Below are 14756 nucleotides of genomic sequence, written 5' to 3'. Positions count from 1 at the left end.
TTTTTCGTCTCCACTACCCTTTCAACCAGCATCTTTCCCTTCTTCCCCACCACCCCAGGGTCCACCATCTGTCCCTTTCTCTTCCCAACTACCCTCCTGTCCAGTATCTCTATCCCCCCTCCACACCATCCCTTGTGTCCATTTTCTCTCCCTTTCTGTTCCTTCCCTCCCTAAATCCCATTGTCCATCATCTCTCTCCCTCTCCTCTATTTGTAGACCCATTATTTATTCTGCCCCGAAAGTTCGGCAAATGCATGTCTCTTTGAACCCACCCTCCCTCCCTCCCTCTGTGTACTTCTACACCAGGGCCCCCCTCCCCTGAAGGTCTGTCTTCCCTGAAGGGCCTGTGCCACCAACCCTGAAGGCCTGTTCCCCCCTTTGAAGGCCTGTCTCTCCCCCTTGAAGGTTTGTCCCCCCCCCCCCCGTAAAGGCCTGCATTCCACCCCTGAAGGCCTGCCTGTCCCCCTTGAAGGTCTGTCCTCCCCTTGAAGGCCTGCCTCCCCCCTGAAGGCCTGTATGCCTGCCTGTCCCCCCTGAAGGCCTGTCCCACCCCTCACCCCAAAGGACTGGTCACCCCCCCCCCAGAAGGCCTGCGTGTTCGCCATGGCCTCCCACTTATGTCCGGCTTCCCCCCTGGCCTCCCCATACCGTTTACCTTTGAGGAGCAGCCTGCAGACAAGATCGCGGTGCTTGCGATCTTTGCACTGCTTCAGAGCTGTTTCCTCTGCCGCGGACCCGCCCCTCCTCTGACATCAGAGGCAGGATCACGGTGGAGGAAACAGCTTAGAAGCAGTGGAAAGATCACTAGCACCGCGATCTTGTCTGCAGGATGCTACTCAATGGTAAACGGTGCGGAGAGGCCAGGGGGTGGGAAGCGGGTGGCCGAGGGGGTAAGCCGGACGCCAGGGGGGGAAGCCGAACAGCAGCACTTCTCGAATGACCCTCCCCCCTGGCCCTCTAAAGTAGGTACGGCAATGGCCGGCCAGCAAGAGCAGCGCTGCCGCTCCTGTTTAGGGGGCGAGGGGGGAGGGTCAGCCGAATCGGGAAGCCGATTTTTTTTTTGTTTGTTTTGAATCGATTCAAATCGATTCACCCAGAGTGAATCAGTGAACCGATTTGAATCGTAAATCGGGCAGCACTACTGTGCACTAGTGGCTTCCAAACCTGTCCTGGGAACCTGAGCTAGTCAGGTTTTTAAGATATGTGCCATGAATTTTCATGAGCTAGTTTTGTATGCAAATCTAGCTCATGAGTATTCATTGCACATTCCTAAAAATCTGACTGGTCAGAGTTCCCCCAGGAAAGGTTTGGGAACCACTAGGATATGGTATGAGGACTGTTGTCATTCTGTCCTTACTGCTACCAAGCAGTGTAAGGGCTCATGATCATGTTTGCTCTATAGCAGGCCCATGACTGTGTAGCCACCTACCTGCCAATGTCCAACTCAAATGCTGCATAAGATTTCTGTAAGAAAATAAAAACTGTTTATTTTGGGGCTGCTTCAAGTTATGATTTGGCAATTTGAGCCTAACTCATGTGAATCAAATGCTGCCAGGACTGAAGCTCCCTTTATGGATTTTCCAGGTGCGTGCAAACTTTTTCTCATGTGGGCAACAATTTATAAAAACAATTTTTTCCATGTGAGCAACAAGTTCTAAAACCCAATCGTTTTCCAGATTTGCAAGTATTGTTGTGAGCGACCATGTAAAGTCTGTGAGTGACCGCTCACATTCTCCACTCCCTCCCTCCTGTCCCAAGTTTGTACCCCCTTACTCGCTCCCTTCTGTGTCCAAACACACTCCCTCCTTCCCTTCTGTCTCCTGAGTTCGTCCCCCTCCCTCCCTCCTTCCTTCCATCCTTTGTCCCAAATTTGTGCCCCTCCCATGTCCCAACATGTTCCTTCCCCCTCCCTCCTGCCTTCCCGTGTCCCACGTTCATTCTGTCTCTGTCCTTTATTTATCTCAACATGCTTACTCGCTCCCTTTAGGGCCATCCAGGTGGGCCACCTTCTTCATGCCTTCAGCAGTACTTGCTTCTTTGCAGGACCATGGGCATCAGCTCCTGCATGCTGCACATCAGCTGGAGTGGGCGCCTCCTCCTTGCAGTTGCTTCTCCTTCTCTATGCACCTGCCCACCAGTGTAGTCAGGATTCACTTTAAATGTGCATGTATTACTTTTAAAATTCTACATGGTATCTTCATCCCTCTTGTCCCTTTATTATGGAATGCTTATAGATACTCCTATGCAACAGTTCAAACTCTCCCTTCAGTGAAAGGAATCAAGAATTTCAGTCAATCCTTGGTTTTCAAATTTTCTCAACTATGGAACGACCTTCCTCTTATCTTAAAGGGTCCTGGACCTTTTCAACTTTTTCGCAAATCTTTAAAACCTATTTTATTTGCCAAACACTTTGGAAATCAGTCACATTAATATATTCTGACTGTTACTCTTTTTTTTTTGTATTTCTTTTAGTTACTGTTAACTGAGTTGAGCTCCATTTTGTTTGAAGACCCGGTATACAAAGCTAAGGTTTAGTTTAGTTTAGTCACTTTAGGGTTAACAAGCTCAGGGCCCCCGCACATGTGTGGATGTTGACGTGATGATATCACACATGCAAGTGATGTCATTACGACATCTGTGCATGTGCAGAGACCCTCCAGCTTCGGCCCTGAGTTTAGTGTGTCCCAGCTTGGAAAAGTTTGTGAAACATTATTCTAACATATTACAACTCCAATAAGTGACTCTCGTCTAAACTAACCTTTTCTACCTGCAGTCTTAGTTTTATCTTTCAAATTTTAGTTAAAAGAAAAAAACCCCTCAAAATGTGAGGTACTGCTGGTAGAGGCTTCTACTGGAGCTGGAGTTCAGTTGAGCTCTGCCCAGGGACAGCCCTCTCCTCTTCCCTACCCCTCAAAAAAAAAAAAAAATCTCTGGTCCTGAAACTGGAGCCTGCAAAGTTAGTTTTTTAAATTTTTTTTTTTTTTTTGGGGGGGGGGGGGTTTGAGGCACCAGCTGTTAAAGACTATTACAGGTGTGATACTGGAGTTAGTGAGAACATAGCCTGAGGAAGGAGGTGCTTGGTGGTTTGCCCAGCAAGGCAAGATGCCAGAGTTTCTAGTAACAAGTGGAGAAGGATGATTGACTGGAAGGGTAGGGGGGCAATAGAATAAGCTAATCCCATGTCTGCTTCTGGCTCCAAACAGTAACAAGGTATTGGGCATTTTTGCTTCTACTATTTCCAGCTCTATTTCCAGAATCAGCTCCCTTCTCCCGCCTACCCAGAACCTCTAAATTCAGAACTTGTTCTTGCAGTCTTATTGCTGTGCCTGTCCTCCAGTGACTGGCTGTTGGCACTGCAAGACTTATGAAATCAAAGGACAAATACTTCCTGTATCACTTACTCTCTAATTTCAAACTCCCACAGTGCCAGCAGAGGAGATTGGTGGGAGTGAAAGAAAATGCTCACTGCTCTGGATTTAGTGATGCTAAAAGGTGGGAGAAGGGGGCTGACAAGCTGGCAGGGAAATATTGAGCCTCTCCGCCCCTATTCTAACACCTGTAAGAGAGAGCTCAGAAGAAACAAAACAAAGTGAGAATGAATAGACTGTCCTTTGTCATGATGTGTTCAGTAGGGGTGTGCAAAGCAAACATTTTGATTCTGTTTAGTGTCCCATGTCATTGGCAGGGGTTTTAATTTTATTTATTTTTTTCATTTTGGGGACACAATTTGAAAGATGAAATTTTGGATTTTTAATGCCATTAATAAATGATAGGAAATATAGAAATGTTATAGGCATTTCCTATCTGACTGTACATTGCTAGTGCTCATGCTTCACTTCCCTGCTACCATGCTCCAGAGCCAAGCTGACATTCATCTAACCAAAGTACTCTTCAATGTCATGGTGACTGCAAGTGTTGTCAAGTCCTCTTCCTGTGGGGGATGGCAAGGATTAGAGGAGAGGATGACGAGTGCTTCTTATCAATAAGAACACCCAAGAGTTGGGGGGCCATGTATCTGCTGGAGGGCATGGCTGGGTCTCAAGTTGTTGGGGGAGGGAAGAGGGTGAGATAATAATAATAATTTTATTTTTTATATACCGCCAAAGTAGTTTGAGGCGGTTTACAACAAGAAGAGCTAGACAGTCAGCAAAGAAATAACAATGAAGTCCTTGAATACAATGAAGTCTTAGAATAACAATGATGTCTTTGAATACATGAATATTTGTAGGGAAGAAGAGAGAGAGTGAGAGTCACATTGTAGGGACGTCAAGTGCAAGTAAGTAGAGTACAGGGGTGAGGCTTTTAAGAGTTCTTGGTTACAAATCGGTTGAACAGGTTGGTTTTAACTAGTTTTCTGAAGTTAAGGTAGGATGAAATTGATGGATAGACCATGCGTGAAAAAATAGATTCAAGTGTTGGATAATTAGTCCTTTAATTTCTCTTTTTTTTTGGGTGGGGGAATGGATCAAAAAAATTAGGACAAAAGCTGGATGACTTTCTAGAACAGTGAGGTAATTCTGAGTAAATATGTCTAATTTTTAGGAAATTTTGATGCATTGTGATTTTAACAGTTGCTTTACCTGATGTCTTTCATGGATTAAGAAGAGATTGTGGTGGTGGTCTTTTAAGATATATCCACAGTTCATGAAATAGGAGTGTCAAATCAAGTGTAGTGGTTTAATTCTTTTTTTTTTTCTTCTTATAGAGGAGAGGGTACCATGAGTATTCTGTGTGAACAATTTTTATAATGAGTTGACCATGGTTTGGTACTTTACCATATTTTTCTGGCCCCAATTTGTAGAGAACTGGCTAGGCTGGAAATTTGATATAATTTATTTGCCAGTGATATCCAGGTTATGGTACCACCAGTAGGTGATCAATGGAGAGAACATTTGAAAAGTATTAATAGGGAAGGAGGTGTAGCCATGGAAAAGTCTGAAGTCCTGAGATTAGGGTTGAGAGTAATTTTATGATTTCTATAAGAGATGTTTAGATACATATGAAACTGATGGTTGGACAGGAACTTCTGTGTGTCTTGTGTTGACGGTAGAAATAGCATAACTATGGGCTCCTTATACTAAGGTGCCACTAGCGTTTTTAGCGCATGCAGCAGATTAGCGCACGCTAACTCGGCGCTATGCAGCTAGAACTAATGCCAGCTTAATGCTGGTGTTAGCGTCTAGCGCGTGCGCGCTATTCCTTGTGTTAATGCCCTAATGCAGCTTGGTAAATGAGCCCTAAGTTATATTGTATATTGTTGTCCGAAAGTATTTTACTGTTGTAATCATTTATTGCCTATGTCTAGCGGTACATCACCTTGGGTGAATTTCTTCAAAAATAATATCTACATTTCTAAATTAATTCAGAAAGTATTTTATCCTTGCATCCTTTGCCAATTACAGAATTTTTTGAATGCGGGTAGTTATGGCTTTTAGTTCCATAATCTAACCTTCACAAGATCATAGTTTGAACTGCTTTGAGTTACCAAAACTATTTATATGAGGGATCTTCAAAAAGCTTCCACACTTTTATTTTTTAAACGCTATTTATTAAATATCTCAAAAGCAAATCACATTATGTTTCCACATAATCACCCTGTTTTGTGATGCATTTTTCCTAGTGTCCTACTAACTTCTTAATGTCATTAGAAAAGAATGTTTTTGTTTGAGTGCAAAAATATGTAAGTGCGGAAACGTTTTGAAGAACACTCATAGTACAAGTACGGTTGTAGAGCACTACAGTGCACTCACTAGGTGGGGTAGGTATTTGACCCCAAAGTTGAGAACATTGTATTTACTGCCGGTGTCGCTTAAAACTTTAATATGGTTTTCAAGAGTTGAATGCAGTAGCTCCCTTGTATTTGAAGGATTCTTTGATGGTTGTCACTTGAATTGGTAATCTTTGCCTAATGGGAAAGAATCTAATGGAGCTTCCTTCATTTGAAACAATTCATTTGCACTGGGATGAGTTGGGAAAAGAGCTTTTTCTGTTTGGGTTTGTTTTGGTGGAATAAACTGCTGGATGTGATTCAGTTGGAGGAGGATTATTTAAACTTTGGTTAATTGGTGGAAGACTGGTTTTGGCAATTTGGCATTTGGGGAAGCAGAGATGTAATGTTTTGTTGGGTAGACGAGTGGATAACGGAAGAGGGGTGAGAGAGGAAGATGGTTTTAATATTACTGCTTTTGTAAAAGGATATTTAACCTGTTGTAAGTGATAGTTAAGTTGCAATAAATACATTTTTGTCTGTTCTGTGTGCTAGAAATGGACAACAATCTTATGGCCTCTTTTATTAAGCCGTGCTAGTGGCCGTGAAGCCCATAGAGCTTTAAATGGCTTCTGGGCCGTTGCCGCATAGCAGCCGCTAGCATGGCTTTGTAAAAGAGGCAGTTAGTTTACCAGTTTTTTTACAATTGGTAATTTCATCTGAAATTACTGGTATATTTGCTTAGCACTTGGTTTATGAAAATATTGTCTGAATGACGTGGCAGCTGGGAGAGCACCATTGAAGCCTAATTTTTGGCATAGGAATGGATTCTAGCAGAATTTTAAAAGGGGTGGGGAAGTGCCTCAGGTTGGCAGTACAGTACTTAAACTGCCTTAATTTTCTTTTTCTTGCTTTTTTTTTTTTTTTTTTTTCCAAATTGCTACAATAAATTTTAATTGGCATTTTTAAACTCTACTTCCCTGCACAGATCTGGAGTGGCGTTTTAAATTATGAAAGCTAAATATCTCCTGAGCCAGATTTTACCTTTTCCACCAATCTGAATTGTGTTTCCCTGAGCAGCATTCTTTACAGGAATGTTTTTATGCCTGTGCCCCTAGACTCTGTTCATACGTTTTGATCCATATGGTTCTTGAACATATATGTAATGAATAACCCTGGACCCCTGAAGAAGTGTTTTTCAAAACACGGACCATGTCGGGTCCGGTATGTTTTACGTTTGATGCTGTATTTATTTGCAAGTTTTGTACCCTAAGGGCTGTAATGAGATTTTAAGTTAGATTTCTTTATTTATGAGAATATCATTGGGTAGAGAGTACTATTGGGTGGGTATGGAGAGGGATGGTAAAGGTTCAAACTAATATAGATAAGTGGGGGTTTATTGATATTGGAATATGTCTTTTATTATGTTTATTAATAATTGATGCATATTGATGTCTTTTAATGCTGTATTTATTGTATTTGATGGTATTTGCATCAATAAAAACTGTTTGAATCTAATTTTAAATTGTTGTTGTTTTTATGACATATTTTTTATTGATTGAATAAAATTCCTGTACCTTGTATACTTTCTGTAGTTTTGTTTTGGTTGTATAGTAGAGACTGACACGGTAAACAAAATTCATCACTGTTCCAGTCCCCGTGGATAACCGCGGGAAACCATCTCCATGTCATTCTTTAAGGAGAGCAGGAAGAATCAGAGTATGAGTGGGCACAACCACTGACCCTCAAGCCTTACATTGAAGTTGGAGTTGGAGATAGACACTAAAGAATGACACAGGATGATTAGAACATAAGACCATAAACGTTGCCATACTGGGGCAGACTGAAGGTCCCTCAAACCCAGTATCCTGTTTCCAGCAGTGGCCAACCCAGGTCCCAAGTACCTGTCAGAAACCCAAAGAGTAGTAACAATCCAGAGCTGAGACACTGATGTCATAATGCCTCATTCCACCAATGCCTAAAAGTCAACCTGGTCAGTGATTTCACAATGGCTTCATTATCCTAGCCTTGGCTCACATAAGAATCAGAGTATGAATGGGCACAGCCACTGACCATCAAGCCTTGCATTGAAGAATTCTGGTGTAGAAGGTCTGAGGTTGAGATAGACACTAAAGAATGCAGTTATCCGCGGGGATAGGAACAGTGATAAATTATGTCACTGTGTCATTCTCTAGTTTATAGTAGTAGTAGTTGTGAATTGGCTAATGTTCATTTAAACTCCCTCTCTTTAAATGTTTGATACTTTTCTGGGATAGAACGTTGTTCAGGTTCTAACTAGATAGTGGGCTTTAAGATTGTGAGAAACGTTTTATGCTGTGGATGGGCAGACTGGATGGGCAATTTGGCCTTTATCTGCCGTCACATTTCTCCAGTTCTGTGTATAAAAATTTGTATTACCGTATTTTCGCGGATATAACGCGCACCCGTGTAAAACGCGCACACGGGTATAGCGCGCAGAAATCACGATGATATGCACAAAAACTTTTGTATACCGCGCTCACGGGTATACCGCGCATGATGCCCGACGCTCCTTTCGCCCGCCCTGACTTTCCGTGCGCTGTCCCGACTCTCCGTTCACCCCCCCTGACTTCCGTGCACTGCCCTGACTTTCCGTGCGCTGTCCCGACTCTCCGTTCACCCCCACTGACTTTCCGTGCACTGTCCCCCCTTGAAGTCCTGTCCCCCCTTGAAGGTCTGTCCCCATCCTGAAAGCCTGATGCCCCCCCCCCGACGTCCGATACATCCCCCCCCCCGGCAGGACCCCTCGCACCCTCACCCCGAAGGACCGCCGACTCCCCAACAATATCGGGCCAGGAGGGAGCCCAAACCCTCCTGGCTACGGCGACCCCCTAACCCCACCCCGCACTACATTACGGGCAGGAGGGATCCCAGGCCCTCCTGCCCTCAACGCAAACCCCCTCCCCCCAACGACCGCCCCCCCCCCAAGAACCTCCGCCCGTCCCCCAGCCGACCCGCGACCCCCCTGGCCGACCCCCACGACACCCCCACCCGCCTTCCCCATACCTTTGTGTAGTTGGGCCAGAAGGGAGCCCAAACCCTCCTGGCCACGGCGACCCCCTAACCCCACCCCGCACTACATTACGGGCAGGAGGGATCCCAGGCCCTCCTGCCCTCGACGCAAACTCCCCTCCCCCCCCAACGACCGCCCCCCCCAAGAACCTCCGACCGCCCCCCCAGCCGACCCGCGACCCCCCTGGCCGACCCCCACGACCCCCCCACCCCCCTTCCCCGTACCTTTGGTAGTTGGCCGGACAGACGGGAGCCAAACCCGCCTGTCCGGCAGGCAGCCAACGAAGGAATGAGGCCGGATTGGCCCATCCGTCCTAAAGCTCCGCCTACTGGTGGGGCCTAAGGCGCGTGGGCCAATCAGAATAGGCCCTGGAGCCTTAGGTCCCACCTGGGGGCGCGGCCTGAGGCACATGGGCCCAACCCGACCATGTGTCTCAGGCCGCGCCCCCAGGTGGGACCTAAGGCTCCAGGGCCTATTCTGATTGGTCCACGCGCCTTAGGCCCCACCAGTAGGCGGAGCTTTAGGACGGATGGGCCAATCCGGCCTCATTCCTTCGTTGGCTGCCTGCCGGACAGGCGGGTTTGGCTCCCGTCTGTCCGGCCAACTACCAAAGGTACGGGGAAGGGGGGTGGGGGGGTCGTGGGGGTCGGCCAGGGGGGTCGCGGGTCGGCTGGGGGGGCGGTCGGAGGTTCTTGGGGGGGGGCGGTCGTTGGGGGGGGAGGGGGGTTTGCGTCGAGGGCAGGAGGGCCTGGGATCCCTCCTGCCCGTAATGTAGTGCGGGGTGGGGTTAGGGGGTCGCCGTGGCCAGGAGGGTTTGGGCTCCCTTCTGGCCCGATATTGTCGGGAAGTCGGCGGTCCTTCGGGGTGGGGGTGCGAGTGGTCCTGCCGGGGGGGGATGTATCGGACGTCGGGGAGTCGGCCGGGCAAGAGGGCTTGGGCTCCCTCTTGCTCCGATCGTGGATGCGGGTGCGGGTGGGAGCGCGTGCGAGCGGTCGTTCGGGGTGGGGGTGCGAGCGGTCCTGCTGAGGGGGTGAATCGGGCGTCGGGCGGGGTGGGAACTATGTTTAAAAACTTTTGTATACCGCGCTCAGGCATATAACGCGCGAGGGGTATGCGCGGTAGGTAAAAACGCGTATAACGCGCGCGTTATATCCGCGAAAATACGGTAATTTGAGCAATTAGGAAATCAAGCATTATAACACTGGCTCCCAGTGATTTCCAGAATCCATTTCAAATGCTCCTGTCTGGCTTTTAAGATCATTCACGGCATCCTTCCTCCCTTAATCCCACTATCTTATAACTCCTCGAGTCCTGACTCTACCAGACCCGCCCAAAGGTATAAATTATCCTTCCCCTCTCTACATGGTATTCACTATGCAGGCAAACTGGGAAAATCCCTTCTCTTCAGAATCACAGGTATTTGGAACGACCTTACTACCTCGCTGCGGAACCTGGGCTCCCTCCAATTATTCCGCAAGCAACTGAAAACCTGGCTTTTCACTAAAATGTAATTCTATCCCCTCTTACTCTTCTCTTCTATATATAAGTTCATGTAAATCTTTTTTTTCCTTCTCTTCCAATATTTTAAGTTCTTGTAAACCGTGCCGAGCTCCACAACATCCGTGAAGATGATGCGGTATATAAACTTAAGGTTTAGTTTAGTTTAGTTGAATCATTCTACACGAATCTTTTCAAATACACAAAAAATATTTTTTTTATTTAGTTTTCCGTTGAGTAGGCTTGTCCAATAGAAATGTTCACAATAAAATCACTCAAAAGACCTAACAAAGACCCAACATAAAAACAACTAACTGTACTCTCATCTCTCTGCTCTTTCCCAAAAAATGATTGAATAAACACTGTAAGTATGGTTTTAAATGTAGTCAAATTAGACATAAGGGACACACTGTTTGGTATTTTATTCCACAACAAGAGCTGAACAATGGAAAGAGCGCTATCTTGTGTGTCTGAATAACGTATCCTTGTCAACAAGGGTGTGACTAATGGCCACAAACCCACAAAGCACATTGGCTTGTAAATGTGTAACACTTGCATCAAATACAATGGAGCCCTACCAGACAGGCTTTTAAAAAGGAGAATCAGTAACAAATTGAGTTCTAAATTGCACTGGAAGCCAGAGTATTGCTTTCATAGAGATGGTGACATGATTGAATTCATTCAGTCCAGCTATCAAATATAATATAAACCTAATATAAAATATATCTAATATAAATCTAATCTAATCTAAATCTAAAATATATAATATAAATCTAATATAAACCTAGATTTTTTTGGCCAAAAACATGACCCCAAAATGGGGGTCTCAGTTTATATTTGTGTCTTACTACTACTACTACTACTACTACTACTACTACTTATTTCTGTAAGAGACAATCCCTGCTCAATAGATCTTACAGTCTAATTAAAAGAGACTAACAAGACAAATAAGGGTTAGGGAATTTCTCAGAGGAAATGATAAAACAGATATGGACCCAAAGTAGGCTTCTCCCCAAGCCTACCTTAAGCCCTGCTGGTCCATTGGTGAGCCAGGGCAAGAGCAATTGTCCTATGCTCCTGCCCCGTGCCCTGCTCACTACTCAAAATGGCTGATGCACATTCCCACAGTGGCCTCACAAGTTCTGTGTATATTAGAGTCAACCTTTTTTGGGGGAAAAAAGGTTACCTTGTTTTATATTTGGATGGGTTTATATTCGAGTATATACAGTAACTTGCAAAACCTTATAACTTGAGTGCATGAATCCCAAGTACAAACTGTTACAATAGTCTAACTTAGGCAAAATCAAACTCTGCACAACAACCCATAATTCAGATGCGGTTAACATTTGGTTTAACTTTGCTCAAAATCTGCAGGTAGGAGCAAAATTGTGCAACTTTGGCTACAAGAGGCTTCAGATTCAAGAGCGAATCTAGTAGTACCCCAAACCAAGAATCTGATTTTTAAATTGGCGAACTAGAGTGTTAGATTTTTTTTGCACTGGAGCAGTTTCATTATAGCCTCATGTACGTATGAGTTCAGGTCAAGAAAATTTAAAGCAAGCTTATTTTCATTCATCCAGTGCTGTCTTTTCCAAACAATACTGTAACTTTGACACGTGTCAAAAAAATTGTCAATTGGAGAGAAAATAAATTATCATTATCTGCATATATCCTATAATCTACTTGCACGTCTTGCAACACTATATAGGGACTGAAGAATAATATAACTGACAGAGCAGAACCTTATGGCACTTCCATATCCACCTGATAAAGATTACATACCATATCAGCCTACTTCACCTTCTTTTGTACATCCTATCATATAAGAGGCAAACTTAACTATACACTTTTCCCTTTGAAATCCATCCTTCATATTTAGTGAAGCAAATACAATATCATGATAATGTCAAGCACAGATGAAACATTAAAATATACAAAACAGTAATATGCATTATTATTTACACCTTTCTTTAGCACATCACATTTTGACAACAAATAAAAACTTCATATTTTCCAAGCCATTAAACTTCTTTACTGAGCTGCACAGGAATTGCTCTAAATAACAAATCTGGCAACTTCAGATCTTCCACTCCCTTGTGTGCCAGAGAGCGTGGACTATGGTCTGGCATGAGTCAACTTTGATGTGTGGACTGTGAGCAGGGTCATACCTCATTCATCTGCCCAGGCTGTTAACATCTTTGAAATAAGGACTAAGAAAGCAATAAGGCAAGTGGTCTGTGGTATCCAAGATGGAAAAGCAGATCTTTACAGAAAATAGTTCTTCTTTGCCTCTTTAAACGCTCCCAGGTGTGAAAACACTGTTTTCCAAGGCGGCCACATTTTGTTGATTGGCTGCGTCAGGGGCAAGCAATACCAGTTGGTGACAAATCCAGCTTCCACCAAAACTGGTCAAACAGCACCTCAGCTTGGGAATGTTTGTTTCACAGTTGCACCTTGCCATAAATTCTGATTTCCATGGGTGAAGTGCAAATACCTTATCAATGTGATCCAGTAAATGTTTTGGGTTTTTCTTTTCAATCTGTTCTGTAAGTTTGGACAAAAACCAAAGATTTGACATTGGTCTAGAAGTAGCCATATTTGATTGTTCTAGCTCTCCCAGAGGGTACCAGCAGTTAAACGTTTAGCAAAGTAGTCTCAGAACATTACCAAGTTAGACTCTATTTCCTTAAGCAATCTTCTTTAATACAGAACTCAAAACAAAGAAATAAATGAACTTACTTTTGCTTTTACAGAATTACAGCTCTTACCAAAATCTCACCCTCAACCAGTGTAATTCTTGGTGTCAGGTCAAAAGCGCGCCGGGACAATTGAGCGCAGCGCGGAGGTGCGCGCCGCTCAAAATTACTGTTTCCATAGCAAAGCAGCAGATGAATCCAGACTAGTGGGTATAGCTCACATCGACCAGCAGGTGGAGATAGAGAACTGATTAACAGTTGGCCTTAAAGCCTGGTGTTCCTCTTGTTACTTCAGTTTTGCTCTATCTCCCAGCAGGAATGGAGCTTACTCTACTAGCTCCTGGATTCTGGCTGGGGCCGGTTTAGGTGGTGTTCCTGTGGCTTCCTCTGTTGAGACTCTGTCTCTTCAGTAGGACAGGGGTGCCTGGCTGATCGGTGCCGGCTTTGGGAGCTACACCTGGGCCCTCCCAGGTCCCTTCTCCACCCTCCCCTCCGTTTGTTTGAGCGGGTTCTTGGGCCACTGTAGGAGGTTTGTGCTTAGGTTTCTTCATTCCAGTAAAAAAAAAAAAAAAAAAAAAAAAAAAAAAACCAACGACTTCCTGCTTGTGCTGAGCCGTGCTGTGTTCGTGTGGCTTTCAGTGCGATTACCAGCTGTTACCCGACTGCAGTTAGAGCGGGGGACCGGTTGGTGAGTAACTTTGTTTGCTGTCTGCCTCCTCTTGCGTTCGTTGGTCGTTCGGGTCGTTCCGGCGGTTGCGGGGGGTGGGTGGAGTCGGCGCGGCGGCGTGTTGCCACGTTTGTGAAAAAAAAAAAAAAAAAAAAAAATGTTTTTTGTATCGCCGTTTTTAGCGATGGCAGCAGAGGCTACTCAGCGGTGCTCGCGCTGTGGGAAGCGCCGAGCACTGTTGGGCTTCTGCTCTGCAGGGTGTGGGGATACACCGGCAGAAGATGCCTTCCTGCAAGCGTGTGAGTTAGCCATCTCCCGTGTCAGCGGGGCACGGTCTACTTCCCCGGGCCTCGAGGGCGACGCGGGGGGACTGCAAGGCTCTGCCGCGGCTGAGGGGAGGTCAGCGGCGGTCGGGGAGCCAGGGTCGCTAGGGGACGGCGCGGCTGCGCGCCCTAGCATTGATCAGGCCGGTTCTTCTTTAATGGGGGTGAGTTCCTTCTCCCCGGAGTTTGTTATGCTATTGCACCGAGCTTTTCTGCTACAGGGCTCGCAGCCGGCCCAGTCGGTACCGGCGACCTGGCCGTCCCTCCCTGGGCCTTCTACCTCCACGGGCTTATCCGGTGCTAATGCCGGCCCGACTACGGGTCCTGTGCTGTCGCCTGGGCGGTCGCAGGGGGCGAAGAAACGCAGACTCGCGACCGTGGATGCGGAGGGTAATCTTCCCTTATCACCTTTCTCCCTTCCTGAATCATTAGAGGAAGGGGAGGTCTTAGATTGGGAGGCAGAGGATCCCCCGGGCAGGGAAGTTGATGATCCTTCCGCGCTCCGGCTGTTTCATAGAGAGGAGCTGGCGTCCTTGATTTCCAAGGCTTTGCAGGGTTTAAATATCTCTCAGGAGGATGCTAAGGTGTCGGGTAACCCCCTGATGGCAGGTACGCGTAAGCCACCTAGGTCCTTTCCGGTGCATGAAGCCATGCAGGAGCTGATCTCGGCGCAATGGGATACGCCGGAGGCCAGTTTACGAGTGGCAAAGGCCATGCGGCTCCTGTATCCGGTTGACCCGACCGAACTTGAAAAGTTTCGGTTACCTAGGGTGGACGCTTTGGTGGCAGCGGTAACGAAAAAGACTACCTTGCC

General features: G+C 45.9%; 1 protein-coding gene across 3 annotated transcripts in view; it reads left to right on the top strand.

Moving 5' to 3' along the window:
* Window positions 1-14756, top strand: part of PTPN3 (protein tyrosine phosphatase non-receptor type 3) — a 710747-nt gene that overhangs the window by 214198 nt on the left and 481793 nt on the right. The window lies entirely within an intron of this gene.

Source organism: Geotrypetes seraphini, chromosome 2 (genome assembly GCF_902459505.1).
Source record: "Geotrypetes seraphini chromosome 2, aGeoSer1.1, whole genome shotgun sequence".
Classification (NCBI taxonomy): Eukaryota; Metazoa; Chordata; class Amphibia; order Gymnophiona; family Dermophiidae; genus Geotrypetes; species Geotrypetes seraphini.
The sequence above is the reverse complement of the archived record's forward strand: the minus strand, read 5'-3'. Positions and strand labels throughout refer to the sequence as shown.